The 22,372-nt window shown below is 44.0% G+C and overlaps 1 protein-coding gene across 2 annotated transcripts in view; it reads left to right on the forward strand.

The window, feature by feature from the left end:
* Nucleotides 1–7,209: 7,209 nt before the first annotated feature.
* The window catches only part of LOC138212683 (high mobility group nucleosome-binding domain-containing protein 5), a 32,202-nt gene continuing 17,039 nt past the window's right edge, over nt 7,210–22,372 (forward strand). Inside the window, exon 1 of one of the 2 annotated variants that reach the window (XR_011179481.1) lies at nt 7,210–7,591. The gene's annotated coding sequence lies outside the window, so the exon portion shown is untranslated. The remainder of the gene's footprint in view (nt 7,592–22,372) is intronic. The other variant, XM_069173166.1, reaches the window with a different exon arrangement.

A 22,372-nucleotide genomic window follows, 5' to 3' on the forward strand; every position in this document is an offset into this window, starting at 1 on the left:
AATTCATGGGAACCGGGGGTTGTGGGACGTTTGGGGGAAGGGGGTGAGGGGGGGGGGGGTAGAGGACGCTGACATGCATCAGAGCGCAGCCACTGAAAGGAGCCCTGGTCCTCCTCTGACTCCCCCCTCTCCCCCCCAACCCTCTTTTTTTTTAGTCCTCCTCTTCCTCTCTTCAGCTCCTTTTCTCGTCTTCCTCTCGTCTGTTCCTCCCCTTCTCCTCTTCCTTTATCCACATCCTCCTTTTCATGCCCCCACCTCCTTCCTTGTCTTCCTCTTACTCCTCCTCTTTCTTTTTTCCCCTCACTGCACCTGTTTCTGTTACCTTCTTCCTCCTCTCCTTCCCTTGTTCTCTCTCTTCTTTCCTTCCCTCCTCCTCATCCTCTCTCCTCCTCCTCCTCCTCTTGTCTTCTTGCCCTTTCTTCACCAACTCTCTGTCACCAACTCCATCCGTCGTCATCCTCTCCTCCTCCTCCTCCTCCTCTTCATCTTCTTTTCCCCCCTTTAATCCTCCTTGTCATCCATCTTCTCACCCCTTCTCCTCTCTCTCTACTAGTACACAGTTTTTATGCTCTTTTACTTCCTTTCAAGCCTGATTCATTCTCTCGTTCGCACACACATTCTTCACCCAGACACTTTTTCACCTCGTCCTTCTTCTCTTTTCCCCTTCACCAGTTCACCTTTTTCCTCCCGCTCGCTCCTCCGCCCACCTCCATCTCTCGCCCTCTGTTATTCTTCCAGTCAACATTGATTAGATATCAAAGTTAATCCCAGCTAAACTCCTCCGCTTATAGCCTCGCTCACCTCGGCCAATCACAGAGCGGCTTGCTGGAGACGGGGTCTCCAAACCGCGTCACTATTGGCAGGCGTCAGCTGCGTGCCGCCGCACGTGAGAAAATGAGCTAACCGGGATGGATGAGCGAGAAATGAATTTGACAGGTAGCGCTGAGAGAGCTTGATACGACACACACACACACACACACACACACACACACACACACACACACACACAGAGACACACACACCTCCCCTAACCCTTGACATACAGTACATGAGCTTACCCACGAGTACAGGCACACACACATGCTTACTCACCCGTATAGCCGAGCATAAAGTGGCACACAAAGGCTATATGTTGTGAATGTACACACACACTGACACACACACACACTGACACACACACTCTCTCTCTCTCTTACAAGCACACGCACACACAGATTCGATAATAAAAGTTTAGCATTCACCATTTGAACAAGCTGCAAAATAAGTCTCATGATTGTGACAATAAATGCACATAAATCCAAAAGTATTAAAATATGAAAACTCTGAAAAATGACAAATCAAATAATTCAACTTTATTTCTGTGTTTTAATCCACTGTTTGAGCAACATTCTATAATTCTATATATATATATATATATATATATATATATATATATATATTTATTTTTTAAATCGATAAATGTGACTGTGGTTCTCCTTATTTAATCCACCTAAAAGCTGTCTGCCAACCACCATTAAACAACATGAGCAGAAGAAGAACACTAACAGGCTCCGAAGCTTCGTGAAGGTAAAACCGTGAGAACAGCAGAAACACGCACAGATGACTACAGTCAGGAAGTTCTGTGTGGAACTCCTTCAAAATAAAAGAAGATGAGGTGCAGTCAAACTCTGCAAGTCAAGCTAGCAGATCCTCAGTCTATCACAGCTGCGCATCGTCATGTGAACGAAGCAGCGTGGTTAGTAGTCGATGAGTTCCCGGCACCCATCGCTAATCTAAACCTAACAAACTCGCAGGACTCTGGATGAATTTCCAGTCTCAGGTGACGATCTGCACTTTGTTCACCCACCATCAACCTCGAGCTCCTCCCTAAAGCCTGCTGCAGTACAAAGAACAAGACTGCAAAGGGCATAAAACCTCATTTCCAGGAGACAAAAACTTCACAGAGGAGGCCACTGCCTTTAACGATTGATATCAGGCTGTTATTTTGTCATCGAATCGTGATTTCATCAGATTGATTTCGTGTATTACATTTATTATTAAATCAAAGTGAAATGGAGAAACCTGATTTTTAGCTCCTGCAGGGCGGACGGGCGTCGAGGAGAGAAACGAGAAGACTCGAGCGCTGAAAGGAGAGGTGGAGCGGATTTTCAAAATCTATTGTTTCTGCTTTGAGATAAGAATATTTTCAACTAAGTACCGAGATATGAGGGTTCAGCTGAGTATGTAGAGCAGAATTTAAAAGTTATAATCTCAAACTTCCTTTTAAAAGCTCAGGCTTTCGTTGTGGGTGGTCGGCCTGACAACGTCTCAGTCTGCTACCGGAGACCAAAACCAGGTGGTCGTTTTTTTAACCAGGAAAACAAACAGGTCCTTTAACCTTAAAACAAACAACTCAAAACATGACATTTCCCCAACAATCAAGTCGTTTTCGTGCCGAAACATAAAGGTGACGTATAAATTAAAAAAGCGTGTGTATCTCACGTTTTGCTGCAGCGTGTCTATTTCACGTTTTACCGTGATACCGGGTTGCTCCAACATTTGGAGTTGAGCCGAACAAGTTCTCATCACATCTGACAGCAGAACATTTATAGTTCTGCTCGGCCCGACTCTCAGGCAGTGAGAAGCTTGGCTGTCGTAGAAAGAGGCAAAGCGCTATATTGTTTGGATAAAGGGATCCCGGCGAGTGTTGTTTTTAGACCGCCTCTCCCGGAGGGCATTTGTAGTGTTGCACAGAAAAAGTGCCACAAATAGTCGGTACGAGTGGCCTGCAGCGATGAAGAGGGTGTTATTGTCAAGATTGTTGGTTTTGGAAAAAAAAGTTACAGAAAATCCCAATTGCAGCTTCTTCCAAGCAGCTTAACAAATAAGTGTTCCCTGACAGTCCGGCGTCCCGAACACCGCCGACCACTTCTGGTGCCGTTTATCAAGCTTATTGCCATTTTCCATCGCGATTAGTTAAATATATCCGTGTCTGTCTGTCCCTTGGTCCGGTGTACCCATTTTCTTCCCTGACATCCCAATGGCTGTTATTTATTACCCAGCAGCCTCTGCTGTAGCTGGGCATGCCAAGGCTGGTCTCAGTGTCCTCAGGCAAACTCTGCTTCTCTTTCATTACCCCTCTCTCCCGTCCACGTCTCTCTCTTTTTATGTCTGACACCTATTCTGTCTCATTTCGTCCCCTGTCTCACTGTCTGTCTGCTGTTTTTTTGTTTTTGTTTTTGCCTGTCGCTCTCCATCCTCTGTTTACACACACACACACACACACACACACACACACACACACACACACACACACACACACACACACACACACACACACACACACACACACACACGGCTGTCACCAGAGGCAGAGGGCTCTCTCTAGACACCTCTGTGTCTGGTGACATCCAGACGACATTGGACTGTGTTGTGTTCGGATTTGTGTGTGTGTGTGTGTGTGTGTGTGTGTGTGTGTGTGTGTGTGTGTGTGTGTGTGTGTGTGTGTGTGTGTGTGTGTGTGTGTGTGTGTGTGTTTTCGTTATGGGTTTGTCCTCTCGTCTTTATCTGTTAGATCGATGGACAGATGGATGTAATTTCTCCACGAGTGTGAGCATCAGAGGAAGAAGGGATGTTTTCACTAATTAGAGAGGGGAGTGAGGGAGTGAGAGAGTGATGGAGTGAGGGAGTGATGGAGGAGTGAAAGAGCCGAGTGAGGCTGTGTTGGGAGATGTGAGAGAGTTTATGAAAGGTGGAGGGGAGGGGGGAGGGGGGGACTTAAGAGGGAATTAAAGATGAAACCATGTATGTCAACTTTTCCCTAAAGCCGTGTGTGTGTGTGTGTGTGTGTGTGTGTGTGTGTGTGTGTGTGTGTGTGTGTGTGTGTGTATTTGTTTGTGTGTCTACAATTACAGCTGTGGATTCTGATTAGCATTCAACACACTCATTAATCTGGTTTCTGCTGGAGGACCGAAGTGGGACGGTCCCGTTCACACTGGAAGGTCAAAGTCGGTTTTCCAGCTGCGAGTTAAAGACGGATCGCTGCGCTGCTCTTTAACGTCTAACAGGCCACTGAGGAAAGGAGGGAAAACTGCAACCTGATCCCGGGAATAATCCGGAGGGGAACAGGTTGGGGAAAATTGGTATGAACCCCCCCCCCCCCCTCCTCCACCGCCACCCCCCCCACCCCCATCTCCATTTGTGATGTCACCGTGGACCTGAAACTGGAGCAGAGAAACATCTGATTCTGGATAAAATCTTTGGGAAACAGAAAATATTCAACACACCTGCTCACAGCTGAGTGTTCCTGAGCCCATGCAGTGATTTCCACGACAGAATCGCAGCTGTTTTTAAAGCCTGAGGCCCATAAAGGTCACAGAAAACATCCGCTGCGAACCACCTGAACTGTGGCGCCCTTTTTTTTCTCTCTCTGTTTCCCAAAATCTGATGCAAAGGACGAGGCCGAAAACCAACATAGCTGTGATCGCTGGGCTTCTGGTGACACAGCTTTAAAAAAAACACCCATAATTCTGTGGTAGAAATCACTGCGTGGGCTCAGGAACACTCGGCAGTAAGCATGTTGAAGGGGTTAGATTCTTCCATGTGAGAATACACACTGATCTAAGAGTTTGAGTGCATATTTGTGTGTGTGTGTGTGTGTGCGTGTGTGTGTGTGTGTGTGTGTGTGTGTGTGTGTGTGTGTGTGTGTGTAGGTGCTCCTGGTCTCAAAGCCTCATTAGGTGAGCATATGGAGTGATCTGCAAACGGTCCGCCGGTGATGGGGAGCAGAAACAAGTCTGACTCAGCACTCCTGCTGCTGAATTACAGCTCCGAGGTTTTTCCTCTTCTGTACTTTTAATATGATGAGTCTGAGCTGAATGCACTAAAACTCGCCTGACTTGCCTTCTCATACCGGAGATTTCCTTTTATTAGCCCGCGGAGGAGTTTTAATATCGTCTTTGAAAAAAATAAAAAATGAAGTAGAAATTAAACAGCTTTAATTTGTTTTTTAACCTTTTTTTTTTTTTTTTTTTCCCAGACAGGAAGTGTCCTCCTGTTGCCACGGGCCACTGAGCAGCTCTGATCTCTGGTCAGGAGGTTTTTTTTGGTTTTGCTCAAAGGCACCTCGACTCTTTTCAGAGTCACACCGACGCACATTTTCTTTTTTCCGAGCAGACTGAACTGATATTCAGCTCACGTTCCTGAAACGCTCTCGTTTTGAAATATCGGAGCGTCTTTGCGGCGCATCAATATGTCATTACCGCTATAATGTCAGAACAGGTGTGATTACAGCAAACAGGAAACACCGCCGGCCTCCATCCACTCACATGAATATGCAGGACACCGAAGACACGCTGCCACTTTTACACTCACAATAATTCACCTCCGTCGTGTCTCTTTTTTTCTGCAACTAAGAAAAGTTTGTTTTCATCCACCAACTTTTATTACTTTTTTTTTCCTGGTCTTCCTCTTCATCTCCTGTTACAGAGGAGAGGCCACGCCCCTCATCACGTGACCACGCCTACACTATTGTTTTAAAAGCACAAGCACTTTTCACAATAAAACAACCGCAGCAGGAAAACGATTAAAATCGACTTCTTCTGCGAAACGATAAAATGTGCGTTGATTAAAGCTCTCTGCTGTTCAACTCACCGTTTTCCTCATTCTCATTTGCGTGTTTTTTATTTGTTGCGACGACGTCAGCATGAATGCAGGTTTATGACTGCATTTATGATCGAAGGCGACAGAACCTTTGACCCCTAACTTTAACGGCAGCCAACTTTATACGACCATTTTATTACATTTTTTTTTTTAAAAGCTCCATTTCCTCGTCCACACTGTGAGGACTGAACGTTTTCAACTTGTCCACCACATGCAGCGGCATTGCTTCTGGTTTATTTTTTGCAAGAGCAGAATACACATCTGCACAAATTCCCTTGTGAGTATGTAGGAACTGTCAGAATATAAAGTTGTATTCGTTACTTGGTCACATTTTGCATTTGTCGTCACTTTTCTGAAGCAGTTTTCTTACAGTTTACTAACATTTATTCACATAGCTGAGCTCCACCCAAACCAGCTGAATCAGCTTCTTTTATGTGAACAATAACAAACTGATACTCAACACCGTGTGAAACCGGAGGGCTTTTATTTTGAAAAGTCGCGGTGTAACTTGGATCTCTCACTCACTCAGTGACAGAAACTCTTCATAGCTCCGCCCCCCTCTGGTGCAGCTGAAAATGTTGTATTTATGTTATTAACCACGTTTCTGAGCAGCTGTTTGTTTCCTCCTCAGTGTGAGTCTCTGCTGTGTTTCTGTCCTCTGATCTCTGTGTCTCACTGTGGGCGGAGCTTAAACCTCTGCTGTGTTTCTGTCCTCTGATCTCTGTGTCTCACTGTGGGCGGAGCTTAAACCTCTGCTGTGATTCTGTCCTCTGAAAAAGTGTCTCCATCAGTTATCTCGGTGTTGTTAGCTAAAGTCGCTCCTTCTTATTCGTTTTCTGGAGGTCCATCTGAAAATAATGAATCATTAATCATTATTTTGAAAATAAACTTCATAAAGACGTGTTACGTGGCGTCACCGCTGGTCGCAGCTCGGTGGAGACGTTCAGCAGCCGGTGAACACCTGGGGTTGTCGGGACGGTTTCTGTCTCCATCTTCTTCCAGTTCAGTCTGAGTGAGGAAGAGGGGGGGCGGGGGGGGGGGGCTCCTCCTCATCCACTCTTACCCCCTCCACCCCCACCCACCCCCACCCCCTTTTCTTCCTTTGCCTTGATGCTTTGCCCCCATTGTTCTCTGGTCTCCACACACACACTGGTAGAAAACAATGGCTGAAACGTGAATGGAGTTGTAAGCTGTTGGCGCGCAGACTCTCTCCCTCCTTCTGCGCGTCTTTGTCTCTCACTCAACTTTCTCGCCGATTCACGGGCCTATTTATTTATTTATTTATTAATTTATTTATGTTTCTTATTTTAAAGGAAAAGTTCGCACGCGCACAACTCTCTGTCCTCAGCGGCCGCGAGGAAAAAAAATTAACCCTGGAGACGAGATCATAAATTTTCCTCTAAAAACCCTCTTAAATTGGGGGGGGCGGGGGGGGGGCAGAGAGGGGGGAGGAGGGGAGGTGGAAGAGGGGCGGGGCTCTTCGTGGTCTTCATGGTTGCTAGGGGCAACCATAGGGGGGGGGGGGTGAGGTAGAGGCCGTCCGGATCCGTGCGTTAATTCATCTGCGTGTGTGTGTGCGTGTGTGTGTGTGTGCGTGTGTGCGTGTGTGTGTGTGTGTGTGTGTGTGTGGGACCTACTAACGTGCCCACGACCCCTCGCGCCAATTCCATCTCGCACAATTGGCTGAGAGAGAGAGAGAGAGAGAGAGAGAGAGAAAGGGGGAGAGGGATTGAGAGACACAAGACGCACGAGGGAGCGCGGAGGAGAGAGAGAGAGAGACAGACGGTGAGCGCGAGACAGAGACAGACAGAGAGAGACAGAGAGAGAGAGAGAGAGAGAGGATGGCTGGTAGGATTTAGCCCCGGCAGCGTCTTTTCCCGTCCAACACAACAAGCTTATTACCTTTCTCTCCACGCGCTTGGAAAAACGGATTTACGCGCACGAAAAAGAGGTTTGTTTGGCTCCTTTATTTCCTCTATTCTCTGCTCCCATCATCACCCCGATGTTTGCATGCAGCTCTGCCCCCCCCCTTTTTTTTTTTTCCTTCAAATTTTTTCCTGCATGTGTTAAAAACTGGTTTTGTTGTTTTACTTGGAGGCTACAGGTCGCGAAGAACGCGATTAATGGCGATTAGCCGGCGCGTAATTATCCGTTAACGGACAAATGAACCTGGTAGTAAGGAGTAGCTGGGAGCTGGTGCACTGACTTTAGGTGTGTGGGGAGGGGGGGGGGGGTGGAGGGGGTCCTCATGCAAGAGAGAGAGGGTGTCTTGTGTGTTTCTTTTATTCCGTCGCGGTTGGAGGGTCTCCGGTGAGTGGTGGTGGCGGCGGAGGGGGACAATGAGCGGGGCTGTTGTTTGGCGTTGCTGCGCGCCCGTGTGCCCCCCCCCACCCCCCTCCCCTTAAAAAAAAAAAAGCCCCCAGTGTCGATACGGTGCCTTCTGGGAGCACATTTAAAATAAAAACAAAAACAAAAAAACCAACAACAACCGGTAGATATGCGGTGAGTGAGTGATGAGGCACCTCGGGTCGATCCCCGGTCGGCTCGGTGTCCGGTCGGCTCGGTGTCCGGTCGGAGCGGATCCGCCGCTGATGAAGCAACATACGCGAATATCGACAGTATAAAAAGGCTGTGATGTTCACGTGGAGCTCAGCAGGGAGCTCGAGGACACGTTTTATTTCATGTCTTATAATTTTCCTGCAGCTGCTTTTTATTCCATATTGAGCTCGAGGGGCCGTTTGTTGGCTCTCTGGAGGAGACGGTTTAATCTGACATGTGTGTCTGTCATCTGTTCATGCGCGCGCTTCTGCATGCGTGTGTGTGTGTGTGTGCGTGTGTGTGTGCGTGTGCGTGTGTGTGTGTGTGTGTGTGTGTTTTCAGCGCGCGCGTGCAGCAGTGTGGAGAATGATAACCTAAAAAATGAAGTTTGTTTATGCGCGCGCTGCACCACAAAAAAAACAACAACATTGCAAATAAAACCGAGAATATTATACAATGCGCGCGCAGAAATAAAAGACATGTTAGACTTTAAAAGGGGGCGGGGATGGGGGGGGGGGGGGTCTCAGCCATTTTCGATGAAGCGCGTGGAGAAAAAAAAACGCACATGGCGACAGACAGACAGGATCACATCATAATCACAGTGAGATGTAAACGAGGTCAGCAGGGTACAAAAGGATTTATTGGACGGTCCGATTATTATTATTATTATTATTATTATTATTATTATTATTATCATTATTATTATTATTATCATCAGTATTATCATCAGTATTATTATGCACCTATTTGTTATTATTTCTCGTCCATTTTAGTGTTATTACAGCAGCCTACCCTGATATCTCCTGTAAGGAGGCTGCTGGAGGTTTTACAGGGAGGAGTATGCCAGCCCCCCCCCCCCCGCCCCCCCCTCCACCACCTCCTCCTCCACCACCACAATAGACAAGGGTGCTGCTTGTTGGGAATTTGGCGCTTCACTTGTTTTGCTCAATGAGGATTTCAGACTTCAGTGTGAGCTCCTCTCACTGTTGTTGTTGTTGTTGTTGTTGTTGTTGTTGTTGATGTCGAGGTCCTTCCATGAACTTCCCTCTCTGCCTTCGCTGCTCTTTTATCACCGGTTATTACCACTATTACTCCCCCCCCTTCCTCCCCCCTCGATTGACGGATTAATTGATCATTAAACGGTCTTCGGGATGTGCATGCAACGTGTGTGTGTGTGTGTGTGTGTGTGTGTGTGTGTGTGTGTGTGTGTGTGTGACGTGTCTCCCCGTGGCGTCATGCTCAGTCTATTGTTCCCTGTGTGTAAATTTTATGATGGGGGGGGGTTATATGGACCCATTAATTCAGATGAACCCCCTCATGTAAAGTTGATATCTGGTGTTTCTGTCTCCAGGGTTCAGTCAACAGTAAAGTCCACCGACCTCCTTCACGTTTCATGTTTTTATTTCTCCTGTCATATTTTTTTTTTATCGTATTTCTGCACGGATTTTTTTTATTTTTTTATTATTGTATTCCTGCGGAAGTTGTAAAAAAAAAAAAAAGAAGAATGTTTTTAAAATATTTTACCGTGTTTTTGTTTTTGCGTGTTTATAAAGATGGGAGAAGGAGCACGCCAATAAAAACATGTCGCCATATTAGAAGCGTTTTTTTTTTCTTTTGCCCCCCAAAATGGAGGGGGAGGAGGCTGCGAGCTGCTCATTAGCAATGCAAATTATTATTTTTTTTTTCTTGAAACGGGGGCTCGGGCACCTGCTGTCTCGAGCATGCGCGCGGCTGGACGGCTGACGAGCTCCCCCCTCCTCCTCCTCCTCCTCCCCCCTCTCTCAGCCTCGTGCGCGCGCCTCCCTCCTTCTCATTAGACTTATGTTCTATTTACACTGCGCGCGCTCGATGCCAAAGCTTTGATGGATAAAAAATAAATAAAGTAAGAGGAAGATCTCGAGCGCTCTCCTCCCCTCCATTAAAAAAACAACAACAACAACAACAACAACAAAAAACGTCTGTGTGCGCGCACGCGTGTTCGACTGTGTGTGTGTGTGTGTGTGTGTGTGTGTGTGTGTGTGTGTGTGTGTCGCGCTCACAAGCAGCAGCAGCTTTTTTTTTTTTTTTTTTAGCATAACAATAGAGGGAGGAGAAGGAGGAGAGAGATGAGAGGAGAAGGAGGGAGGAAGAGGAGGATGTTTAAAGGGGGGTGGGGGGAATAAAAAAAAAGCGGGAGGAGATGAATTGAGAGTGGAGGAGGTGAAGTAAGATGGAGGACAGGGAGCAGAGTGGGAGAGGAGGAGAGAAACGAGGGAAAAGTGAAGAATGTGAGGTATTAGCATTCAGACACGATATCACATTTAATAAATGGCTTAAAACACATTATAATGGAGTTATAAGGTCATTTTAACAATTATAACTCATCCTATGAAGACATACTTGATATTAAAACAGCTGAGCCTCCCTGTTTACAGCTGAGGAGTTCCAGTTGTGCATTACAGACCATTTATCAAATGTTTACATCCTTTAGCGACACCGTATGAATGTTAAACAGTTTCTCTAGAAAGTAGTTTGTAGTCGATCAGGATGGAGCAACTTTTAACAAATTAATCCACGACAATAAAAGATATTTCACTGATTGCAGGTGAAATTTTAATCAGTATCAATGTCTACTTCCTCTATAAAAGTGAATGAAATGAAAGAGTATCTGGAAGAGGAGCCTTTAAATGTTTGTTTTCAATGTCAGCGCCACTTTCTTTTTCTTTTTGAAACACCGGCAGCGTGAGGAGGCGCTCGGCCTTTATTCTGGTGTCGAGAGGTGAAAAATATTAAACTTTGGGTAAAACCTTTGACTGTATATGAAAGTAGACGAGGCAGATGCAGATGTGTCTTAAGCTGCAATACCACCGAGTGCCACTAGAGGTCAGCTCCAAAAAAGGCCTCCATAGACTCCCATTCAATTTACGTCATGAAATTAGAAGTCAATAAAAAACATTTCTACGAGTTATCTCGGTGCTTTGAACTAAAGGTGCTCCTTCTTATTCGTTTTCTGGAGGTCACTTTGAAAATAATCCGTCATAAAGTTGAAAATAAGCTTCAAAAAGAGGCGCTTGGCGCTTTGTCGCTATTTCCATGAGGTAGCAACCAAAAGCGCTCATGAGCTCCCCCAGCTGGCCGTTTTACAGAAGAGCTCTGCAGGAAGTTTGACCTCTTTGACCCCAAACAGAAACTTCCTGTTTTGCCAGATACCCAACGTGAAGTACGACGTATTTAATTGTTTGGGCTCGATACCAACGTGATGTCTTCATCACAGGAAGTGCAGAAAAAAACCCGGTCAGTTAAAAGGTCTCAACACAAAAGGGACAACATGAGAAAATAAGAAACGATAGAAGGAAGTAAGATAAAATAAGACAAGACAGGAGGAACGATGAGGATCACAGGATGCGACAGGAGGGCTTAAAAAAAAACACAGGAGGGTGGCAGGACAAATTAAAGAGACAAAACAAGACGAGAGACGAAGGAGACAAGTTGTGAAAGAGAAGAGAAGAAGAGGTGGAAAGGAGACAAAATGAAAAGAAGATGTTTGGGTTTTATTTTAAAAAGAAAAAAATGGAGGAAGTGAAGGAACGAAGGAGGTGAGGAAGTTGGAGAGGAGACTTGAGGGCTGAAGGAGGTCGACGTTTAAATTAAAGGGCGATCAGACAAGTGGAAGGAAAGGAGGATGAATATGGAGGTTAAGACGGAGGATGGAAATAGAGATCCAGGAGAAAACGTTGAACTTCAGAAGGAGGACGAGGCGTTCGGCCACGTGAAGCCAGGACGGTTTGTTACGGACGGCCAACATGGCGTCCGCCCGCTGAAAAAAAGGACATGGAGGAACTTGTTCAAGTAATGTGCACCGCGTCTCCCGTCACATGTGGCTTCTGAAACCGTTGACTTCATTCACGTCAGGTTCGTCAGGGTATGTTGCACGGAAACGTATTTTTTTATTCGTCTTTTATAACTTAATTTGACTGAAAATATACTAAAAACAAAAGCCATCAAAGTGCACTCGGTTTAAATACTTTTTCAAGTTTCACGGTGAAGAATCTGAGCACAAAGTACTTCCTGTCTTAATTAGACGTGTTTTTGGGGGCGTAATGTGAAATAAACCAGAGTGTCACCATCCATTTAAGAGCCAGGAGTGTTTGCACCAATCAGCAACCATCAGTGATGTCATCAACCATCAGTGATGTCATCGTTGGTTTGTGAACGTTATGAATCCTCCAGTTCAGATTCTGTCCGTCACCATCTTTGCTAGTTCGGAGCGGTTTGGAGCAGGAAGTGACCATATTTGGACGAGCTGGGGGAGGAGCCAGTGGTGGATCTGACCGATTTAATTGGAAACCTGACGATACTACGTCCCGCCCACCGATAGCTGTAACCTGACTGCACCACAGGCCTGTCAATCAAACAGACACGCCCCCAAAAACAGGTCTTCTTGAATCTTCTTTTCTAATGAATGAGGGATTATTTTCAGATGGACCTCCAGAAAACTAATAAGAAGGAGTGACTTTAGCTAACAACACCGAGATAACTGATGGACACATTTAATTCACTTTGGATTTGATGACAGAAGTTGAATGGGAGTCTATGGAGCCGGAGGCTTTTTGGAGCCGACCTCTAGTGGCACTCGCTGGTATTGCAGCTGAAGACACTTCTGGATCAGAACCATTTTACAGAGCTGAAGCTACGAACTCTTAGAAACAGCCTGTGATTTAGACTTTGGTGGATTACTCTTAAAACCGGTGGATTTTCCAAGTAGTAGAAAGAAGTCTTCTCTCTGCTCGAGTGCAGATTGATTGTTTTACAATAACAACATTTCTCCCTGAAATCATGATATTTTTAATCTTATTAATCTGTGTGTACGTTCGTCGTTACGCTTTAAACAATGAGCCCTTAAAATATCTGTAACATCCTGCGGTGACTTCAGAACAGGGTTGTTTTTTTTGTGGTCGGTCGCTTTTTCTGCAGCATCAATGCACCTCAACGCTCCTGCATCAGTCTGAAACTACTGGGGGATGTAAAACAGACATTTAGAGAACATCTCCCTGTAAATTCAACAGACATATTTCAGACCTTTGATGTCTCGGCTTCAGGCTGATTGATAGAAGAGCTAAAACGTTTATTGGCTTGCGTGAATTTGAGCCCATAAACCTGAATCATTTGCATCTCTCGGACGTGATTCGACTAATCGTCTTGACTTTTAGTCTGAGGTTTGTGTTTCCGTGCATCTCTTCTCTCCCCCAAAAACACAAAAAAGTGATTTGAAGATGTCACCTTGAGAACAAACGGTGAATAGAGAAATAATGATCAACAGATTAACCGGCAGTTAACAGCTGCACCTCTCTGCGGTTCATTTTGTTCTTTTGTACGTCTACCTTTTCAGACGGCTCGAGACGACGAGTTTAGATGCTGCAGAGCGGATATGAAGAGATTATTTGACCAGAAAATAAAATATGGGGGGAAAAAAACCAAAAACCCTCTGCTGGAAAGACTTAAGAGATAACATCAAATCGGTATTAAGCTACACAGACAGATAGCGTTGCCATGGATAAAATATTTAGCTGGCTTTCCAAATCAGCCTTTTTTTTTTTTTCTTCACTGTGTGTGTGTGTGTGTGTGTGTGTGTGTGTGTGTGTGTGTGTGTGTGTGTGTGTGTGTGTGTGTGTGTTTCCCCCCCAAATCCTAACCAACATGCCTGTTCGCTGTGGAAAACAGGGTCAGGCTGCATAAAAAAAAATAAAAAAAATAAAGAGAAAGCGAGAGAGCGAGCACATGATGGGCAGATAAAGGCTTGTCTGTGTCTGAGGGAGAAGAGAGCGAGGAGGATGAGAGGAGGAGGAGGAGGAGGAGATGGAGGAGGAGGAGGAGGAGGGCAGCAGGATGAAGGGGCCTCTCTGTTGAAGGAGGGAGTTTGCGGCTCTATAGAGGGCTCCCATGGCGGACAGAAACAAGGCATTTAGTCTGTGAGTCGGCCTTCTGTAACGCCATAATAGGCTCTTATAATGATGCCACTATGGACAGGGAGGACAAGAAAGGAAGAGGCAGAATGTCCCTTTAAACTTTGGTGGGGGGGGCTGTGGTGTGATGGAGGTGGATGAGCTGCTGGGTGATTGGTCGGAACAAGAGGAGAGTTTGAACTCTGGACGAGTCCAGGAAACACTGACGCGCAGTTATTTATTTTTCTACTGTAATCCTGATTATGTGTAAAAAACACAGGTAGAAAACTGCTGGTTAAAAAAATGCGAGAATATTTGCATTCATTTGTCAGAATCAGAATCAGCTTCATTGGACAGGTGTGTTCACACATACGAGGAATTTGACTCCGGTTGTAGCTTCTCTCTCAGGATGCAAAAAAATAAAAACAGACAGACATAAATAGACATATAAAACATAAATAGACATATATACAGCTAAGAAACGAATATATACGTATATATACGTATATATACATAAATATTGTGGACGTCTGGATGACTGGACTGTTTCTTTAGAGGGGAGTTTTTGCAGCGTTTCTCAGGTTTAAGAGCATTTAAACTGATTTTTGTTGGATAAAAAGATGGAAAAATAAAAAATTTCCAAAAGAAAACAGAAAAGCGCCTGAATTTCAGTTTTAAAACAACACAATGAGGAAACTTTTGGTAATTATGTGCAGGTGCAAAATGTTAACATTTACCCTACAAATTATTAACTAATGAAACAGGTTTTTTAGCTTTGTTTTGGCAACTCACACCACTTTGACCAGGTTCAGTATCTAATTTGATTTATTTTGTTGTTGTTTTGTTTGAAGAATAAATGGCGGAATTTGTTTGACTCCAATAATAGTTTAATTATTTTAGTTCGTGATTGTTAATGCTTTTATTTTGAAGGGTGGATTGGCAGCGGGTTGAGCGTACACAATTGTGGCGCGTTTTTTGAACACTTTGATTTATTTTTCCTGCTTTAACAATCGGTGGCCGTTTGACCTTGAGTTGGTTTTATTTTTTAGTCGCCTCTACATTTAATTAAAACCACAAGCTCTCCCTTCAGTTTGAAGCAGGACTGATAAAGAAACGCTTTACAGTTCAGATAAAGCACGATGAAATTAAATCCGGTCATTTCCTAAACGGGTCGTCGGGTTCAGTGGTTCGTTCACGCGTGTTATTTTTACGGCCGGTTAGCGATGGGTATTTCAAGCAAAACTACTATTTCGAAATTCGCTCTGAACTATTTGATTTTCTTTGAATATTCAACAATAACTATTTTCAGTATCACCTTCATTGAGGGTTTAAAGCGAGCCGAGCCAACACGCCAAACGTTGCCACTAACGATCACTGCCGAGCGACCCTCGGCAGCCATATTTGTTTTTAAACTCCCCGAACTACGAGATCCATGGCAACCTCACGGTCAAACGACTTGACAAACAGCCACGAACTTAGAATCAAGAACAGTCCATAATATCCTCCACTGTTTGAGATGACGTCGCTATAGCAACGATGAGGGCAGTGTACTATCCGCTGTGGGAAAATACAATCCAGTACCAGAAGTGAGTGGAGTTGAGTAGAAGCAGGACCAACGGTAGACATTAGATGATCTGCACGATAACGAGCCACCCAAAATGGATATTTATGAATCATTTGTTGTCATTTATCAAGTAAAAATAAAGTAAAAAACTGTCACAGACTTAAATAAAGACTGTTTTTCTGATTGATTTGTGTGTTGTCGGGTCAAAAGAATAACATTCATCAGATTTTACTTTTGATATACTTCCACACAACTGGCATCAGATCTTCATCTCAAACCCATCAGTCACAGTAAATCTAATTCCCGAGGCACTCTGTGTGTACATTGGGAAGAATATGATTTAATTTCCACACACAGCGATGGTTTCATCCTCAGCAGCTGCAGCGCAGACTCGGGGGAGAAAAGATGTCATAAATTTGACGGAGATAAACTCCTGCTTTCACGACCTGTTTGATTTTCAAGTTTAGCGGGAGGTTTTTTTTAGTTTTCTGACTCCGGCCTGCCGTGTGTTGACTTCTGACACTTCATGCAGTTGGTTGTAAATGTAATAACTTCTCCTTTGCTGCAACCTTCACTATAGTTTGTTGGTTAAAATGTAAACCCGTTACTCATACTGAAAGTGAAGTCCGAATGTTACAGGGAACATAAATTAATCTTTAATACTGTCAGGCGCTCTTCGCTGGATGAACGCTGTTGTCTCTATGTTAACTGATAAAAAACTATAAACTGCTTCACAGGGAAATAAATCCTCTCTCGGGTGCGTCTTGTGTTGGCACAGCTCCATAGGCTCCCATTCAACTCGTCTCATAAAGTCAACTGACTTTTTAATCAGGTCAAAACATTTTTTTTTTGCTTCATGACCTGCAAGACTAACGACTTTCCCATCATCCTCTGCTGCACTTTGTGTGAATCACAGACTGGATATAAAAGAGTTCGTAGCTTCCGGCTCTGAACAATGAGGCCGATGCAGAAGTGCCTTAATCTGAAATACCAGCGAGTGCCACTAGAGGTCGGCTCCAAAAAGCCTCCGGCTCCATAGACTCCCATTCAACTTCTCTCATCAAATCCAAAGTGAATAAAATGTGTCCATCAGTTATCTCGGTGTTGTTAGCTAAAGTCACTCCTTCTTATTAGTTTTCTGGAGGTCCATCTGAAAATAATCCCTCATTCATTAGAAAAGAAGATTCAAGAAGACCTGTTTTTGGGGGCGTGTCTGTTTGATTGACAGGCCTGTGGTCCAGTCAGGTTACAGCTATCGGTGGGCGGGACGTAGTATCGTCAGGTTTCCGATCAGATCGGTCAGATCCACCGCTGGCTCCTCCCCCAGCTCGTCCAAATATGGTCACTTCCTGCTCCAAACCGCTCCGAACTAGCAAAGATGGTGACGGACAGAATCTGAACTGGAGGATTCATAACGTTCACAAACCAACGATGACATCACTGATGGGTGATGACATCACTGATGGTTAAATTTAAAGTGGAAGACTTCTGCACCTGCACGTCGACTTATATTCTGGTTGATAAAAATGTGCTGCAGATTCATGAGTGTGCAAGAAATATCTTTTTCTTTGTTTCCCTCTAAATTGTAAAATAAAATTGAGTAAACGAGGAGTCGCTGCCGCTGAGAGAAAACTAAAGACAGATTTCAGTGTGACGACGGTCCTGATGAAAATACTTCCACTCCTCCGCCGGCTGCTGAGGGTCAAGTTCACGTCCTCTTGTCATATTTCTCACACAGTGATATTTAAACGTCTTAAAACGTGATCTGTCAGGCGCAAATCAAATAAATTATAAAAGGAGCTGTTTAGTATTCTGCGCTACGATGACCGTGGAGAGTGTTTAATGTCGGGACGTGAAGTTCCTCTGTGAACATTTTTGCTTGTTACTTCAGTATCTCCAAAGTCCTACTTTTAGTCCGTCCACCTGTTGAATGAATGAAACCTGCTGCACGAGAGAAAGTCAACGTACTCTTGTTCTTTACTTAAATCTTCCACTCAGTTTTCTTTTTAAAGTAAATTCAGTGAAAATAGATCTGATGATTTTTTTTTTCGACAGGAAAACGTTTTAGCGTTTCATGTAAAAGATGAATTAGAACGAATCGAACCTGTTGAAACTGAAGAGAAATCATTGTTCTTCGGTTCTTCAATCTCCCGTCGGGAGAAAAAGCATGAATCAGATGTCCAACAAACAACTGGTTGTGTGTTTGTTTATATTCCTGAGGTTGTGTGTTTGTTTTTCTTCCTGAGGTTGTGTTTGTTTATTTTCCTGAGGTTGTGTGTTTGTTGTGTTGCTGAGGTTGTGTTTGTTTATCTTCCTGAGGTTGTGTGTTTGTTTATCTTCCTGAGGTTGTGTGTTTGTTTATCTTCCTGAGGTTGTTTGTTTACCTTCCTGAGGTTGTGTGTTTGTTTATCTTCCTGAGGTTGTTTGTTTGTTTATCTTCCTGAGGTTGTGTGTTTGTTTATCTTCCTGAGGTTGTTTGTTTATCTTCCTGAGATTGTGTGTTTGTTTATCTTCCTGAGATTGTGTGTTTGTTTATCTTCCTGAGGTTGTGTGTTTATTTATCTTCCTGAGGTTGTTTGTTTATCTTCCTGAGATTGTGTGTTTGTTTATCTTCCTGAGGTTGTGTTTGTTTATCTTCCTGAGGTTGCGTGTTTGTATATCTTCCTGAGGTTGTTTGTTTGTTTATCTTCCTGAGGTTGTGTGTTTGTTTTTCTTCCTGAGGTTACGTGTTTGTTTATCTTCTTGAGGTTGCATGTTTGTTTATCTTCCTGAGGTTGTGTTTGTTTATCTTCCTGAGGTTGTGTGTTTGTTTTTCTTCCTGAGGTTGTGTTTGTTTATCTTTCTGAGGTTGTGTGTTTGTTTATCTTCCTGAGGTTGTTTGTTTACCTTCCTGAGGTTGTGTGTTTGTTTATCTTCCTGAGGTTGTTTGTTTATCTTCCTGAGGTTGTGTTTGTTTATCTTCCTGAGGTTGTTTGTTTACCTTCGTGAGGTTGTGTGTTTGTTTATCTTCCTGAGGTTGTTTGTTTATCTTCCTGAGGTTGTTTGTTTACCTTCCTGAGGTTGTGTGTTTGTTTATCTTCCTGAGGTTGTGTGTTTGTTTATCTTCCTGAGGTTGTGTGTTTGTTTATCTTCCTGAGGTTGTTTGTTTACCTTCCTGAGGTTGTGTGTTTGTTTATCTTCCTGAGGTTGTGTTTGTTTATCTTCCTGAGGTTGTGTTTGTTTATCTTCCTGAGGTTGTTTGTTTATCTTCCCGAGATTGTGTTTGTTTATACTCCTGAGTTTGTTTGTTTATCTTCCTGAAGCGTGAAGCGTCTCCTGATCCCTCTGGTGAGTTTAACAGGCTTAAATCAAGTGTTATGTATATCGGAAACTTTATTACTCCCTGCTGGGAAATCTTGTTTCCTTGTGACCCTGCACTCGGTGGGGTCAGAGGTCAGAGGTCAGAGGTGAAGTTCAGCTGCAGAGCCAGACAGCGGCGCCCTGCAGGTTTTTTTGAGTATCTGCTCGGGGAGGGAGGTGAAGGAGGAGGTGGAGGAGGAGGAGGTGTGCGTGTTCCGGCTGACGGACAGTTTCCGTGCCGTTACATCATCCTGCAGGTCTGCCAGCGGTTTAAAGGCAAAATGCGTGATTTAAATAAAACAAAGGAGCGACTCCTCCCAAACGCAGAGCTGGATTTTTTAATTCGGTGTTTACCGTCAGCCTCGTGTGGACCGGGCTTGGTCGTCTCAGACGGCATCGGGGGCAGAGATATAATATTTACAATGTTTTTTTGCACGTGTGAACTCAACATGAGCTCCACAAGCTGATTCATATCTTTAAAGTGGAGTTACATAATGTGAAGTTAATGTGCAACAGAAAATTCCCGTCCCGAGTGTCTTCCAGTAATACGTGAAAGCACAAGTAATGACTTGAACTAAAAGTTAAGGTCAGTGAAAGACAGCAATGAGGATTTTATCATTTAAAATGACAATGTAATGTGCTCTCCCTCCACCAATCAGCAACCATCAGTGATGTCATCAACCATCAGTGATGTCATCGTTGGTTTGTGAACGTTATGAATCCTCCAGTTCAGATTCTGTCCGTCACCATCTTTGCTAGTTCGGAGCGGTTTGGAGCAGGAAGTGACCATATTTGGACGAGCTGGGGGAGGAGCCAGCGGTGGAGCTGACCGATCTGATTGGAAACCTGACGATACTACGTCCCACCCACCGACAGCTGTAACCTGACTGGACCACAGGCCTGTCAATCAAACAGACACGCCCCCCAAAACAGGTCTTCTTGAATCTTCTTTTCTAATGAATGAGGGATTATTTTCAGATGGACCTCCAGAAAACTAATAAGAAGGAGTGACTTTAGCTAACAACACCGAGATAACTGATGGACACATTTTATTCACTTTGGATTTGATGAGAGAAGTTGAATGGGAGTCTATGGAGCCGGAGGCTTTTTGGAGCCGACCTCTAGTGGCACTCGCTGGTATTGCAGCTGAAGACACTTCTGCTTCGGCCTCGTTTTTCAGAGCTGGAAGCTACGAACTCTTTTATCCCGTTTATGATTCACACAAAGTTCAACAGAGGATGATGGAAAGGTTGTTAGTCTTGTAGGTCATGAAGCAAAAAAAAAACAAAAACTTTTTTTTTTACCTGATTAAAAAGTCACAAGTCAGTAGTGAGTCAGACACATCGTCTGGAAACTACAAATATTTCACGAAACGTGAAAACTTTGACATGCTGGTGGCTCTAGAGGAGAAATCAGAGGACTAACAACGTCATGATTTGACTTTCTTGTGTCTCTTGACACCGTTTTACTAGGAGACACAAACCGGTCAAACTTCGTGGTGCTTACCTGTAACTTTTAGAGGCTAAAAATGTACATGATTGGCCCTTTAATGATCATGATTACCATCTGTTTATGTAGTCACAGAAAATTATAAAACTTCAACCTGCTGTCCATCCAGTCAACATTCGATCAAACTAGAGTTCTTTAATAAAACTACAAAGCCTCCGTTTTCTCCTCTGAAGCAGCACACAGGTTCTTTTTTGGAGAGTTGAGAATAAATGGACCCTAACAGCGTTGCACATGAAAGCTTTTTCAGAACAACCCCCCCTCCCTCTCTCCTCCTCCACCCCTCCCCCTCCACCCCTGCTCCTGATACAAAAACTACGACAGCGGGGATAATTAGGGAATTGTATTTTGGAAAATATAGGTCTGCATGGTAATGAGGGCAGAAATCAGAATAAAAAAGAACTTCAATTCGACTCAATCTAGCCGGAGAGCCGCGGAGACGACCAGTGGCTGTAAGGCAGATATGGAGAAATGAAAACAACAACAACAACAACAACAACAACAACAAAACACATTACCACTGTGGATTAAAGAACAGATCACACACCCTGTTAAGTCTCATCTGCAGTAATGCAAAAACAGCAACTACACAGCAACTTGTTTTAAAGTAAAATCACAGAGAACAACAACAACAACAACAACAATAACGTCCGACGACCTAATAAGTCCTCTTTCGTTATGCAACCTCCGTCGTCACGGCAACGGTAAACGCTTTAAGAAAAGCCTCCTGAAACACCAGTACTTCATATGAAACTATCCACCCAAACCCGCTATTCCTCCTAACGAGGACACAATGCAGAAGTCATCTGGATTGTGTCACAAGATCGTCGTTGTTTCTACGAACACTAGAGGGCGCCTAGCTTTAAAACAAAACTAAACTAAAACGTCCAGAAACACCAGTGACATCGTATGAAATCATCCACTCAACCCGTCTTAGGTAGTAAATAGGTAAATAGGCTTTAGAAAGAACGTCTTCTGTACATGTCGGGTTTAAAAAAGCTTCTGTACGATTGTTTCTGCTGGATAATTTTAAAGGACCAGTCCGTAACTTTTCTGTTTTTCTCATACGTCAATAAATCTCAAGAAAACACTAGAATACATCTTCGTTCTCACCCGTCTCTGAAACACTCCGACTCTCGGTGGCCGTCAGCTCCGTTGTAACTCTCATTTGTCTGTTTTTTTACATTAATCCTCGGTGAGTATTTCAGCGGCAGGACGGCGCCCGTGGGGCCGAATCAAAACAAGAGTGTGTTGTCATGGCAACGAAGGGAACGGCGATGTACTTCTTCGTTTCGTGGGATTTTATTAACGAGACTATCGTCTCACTCGTGTGAGAACGAACGAGTCCGAGAGACAAACAGCTGGCGCTATCGATGGAGATGCACTGATGTGGGTTGAATCCAGTTTTAAATTGGTTGCTCTCCAAGCTCTGGATTAGACCTGGGCTAAATACCTTTGCACTGAAAGGCCTGTACGTTCCCTCCGAGGGAAATCTGCTGCAGAAATACACACCTGGCCCACAACAACAACAACAACAACAACAACAACAGTTTATCTGCCGGAGGCTGGCTCGCCCTCGTTTTACATCCCAGTTTGGATAAAATCAGAAATTAAGAGTTTTGCAAATATGTGCAGAAGAGTGAAAATCTCTCCTGGCTCGGTTCACTGTGGCACAAAATCCTTTTTCTTTCATATAAATAAGGCTGCACAGACATACACATATGCAAATGTACAAAAAAACAATAACCTCCCAATGTAGAATAATGGATCTGAAATTCATATAGAAAATTTAAAAGTACAATCAAATCAAGTGAAGTCATCAAAGTTGGTGAGAAAAGTGAGGATTTCCTGTTTGATAGGTCCA

This window comes from Embiotoca jacksoni, unplaced genomic scaffold (assembly GCF_022577435.1).
Source record: "Embiotoca jacksoni isolate LCO1_2020_lvr unplaced genomic scaffold, fEmbJac1.0.p SCAF_58, whole genome shotgun sequence".
NCBI lineage: Eukaryota > Metazoa > Chordata > Actinopteri > Embiotocidae > Embiotoca > Embiotoca jacksoni.